Here is a 1,315-nt window from a genome sequence, read left to right on the forward strand (position 1 = left end):
TGAACAAGAAGGGTATAGGGAACTGACTATATAACCGCTTCCCTCCTCAAAACTTTCCACCCTTCAAAAGTTCCAAAGAAATATCAACAAAGTGGAAAAAAGACCATAGAAAATCTGCTCACTGTTAGATTTTCATCAAACAAAGACAGAAACCAAAAATTTAATGAACCTCTTACTTGGATTCCGAAAATGTAAACCTAAAAAATTCTGTATAAAACTCTTGTGGGTATTTTATAAAATAATATACACCTATCTATTATCAACCCAATTTGTTTGCACAAGTTAATTTGTTATGATTTATTCCTGTCATCCACATGAGTTACTTGTCCTATGACGTTCATATTGCCTCCACCTATTATAAACTCAAGTTATTTGCCAAAGTTTAACGATTGCCATCATTTCTTTTGTCCTGAGCTTTTCGTCTAATAATGTTCTTATAGCCTCCACCTATTATAAACTCAAGTTATTTGCTAAAGTTTAATGATTGCCATCATTTCTATCGTCCTGAGCTCTTCGTCTAATAATGTTGTTTTAGCCTCCACCTATTTTTATAAAAACATCTTTTCCATCGTCCTCAGTTCCTCGTCCAATGATGATCCTGGCACTGGCCCATGCGTCTCTTCACCGGCCACCTTTCCAGTGGCTGCTACAGTTGGAGCCTCGCTGTCAGAAAATGGGAGGACCAGAGACAGTTTCCTGAGACTCCGTGCAGGTTGAGCACCACAGATGGATCATTTCTGCTTTTAAAATGTTACGTAGCTCGATGTACCAGGGAAAATCCTGAAAAACCAAGAACAGTTGAGATTTTTTGGGGGGTGTTTTTGGTACATGTTTGTATTTGTCGCGTGTCCCTTTTTCGGGTACATGCCATATTACTGATCTTATTTGTGTCAGACAAAATTATTCACGAGAATATGAGTAAGTAAGGGAACGTTCTCTTGTAAGAAAAGTGTAAGAATCAGGGGGTGGTCTTGAACCAATGTAATATTATACTTTTTTTCGATCCCGAGGTGTTAACTTTATCAAAATTCTACTGTAATTTGGGGGTGTTTTGACATTGACATGCATCTCAATTTTTTCCCTTATTAGTAAGAAAGAGTGTATGCATTATTTTGCTTGAATGATTTACTCTGTTATTTTTTAGTGAATGTAGAACTGCATATTTTATTTTATGTGCATGAATGTGTGTACGCATGTTTTTCATGAATATTATGTAAGACGCATAGATCAATGATTGTAACACGGATATGAATGTCATATTATTATTATTATAGGCGAACAGTGTAATATTACGGGGGGTGGGGTGGGGGTTAAG

General features: G+C 36.4%; 1 long non-coding RNA gene across 4 annotated transcripts in view; it reads left to right on the forward strand.

Annotated features, from left to right (window-relative positions):
* Positions 1 to 910, forward strand: part of LOC118478575 — a 6,968-nt gene extending 6,058 nt beyond the window's left edge. For all 4 annotated transcript variants that reach the window (XR_004859143.1, XR_004859144.1, XR_004859141.1 and 1 more), the window contains exon 4: positions 579 to 910. This is a non-coding gene — a long non-coding RNA (uncharacterized LOC118478575). The remainder of the gene's footprint in view (positions 1 to 578) is intronic.
* Positions 911 to 1,315: the final 405 nt, after the last annotated feature.

The sequence above is a fragment of the Aplysia californica genome, unplaced genomic scaffold, assembly GCF_000002075.1.
Source record: "Aplysia californica isolate F4 #8 unplaced genomic scaffold, AplCal3.0 scaffold00695, whole genome shotgun sequence".
Taxonomy (NCBI): domain Eukaryota; kingdom Metazoa; phylum Mollusca; class Gastropoda; order Aplysiida; family Aplysiidae; genus Aplysia; species Aplysia californica.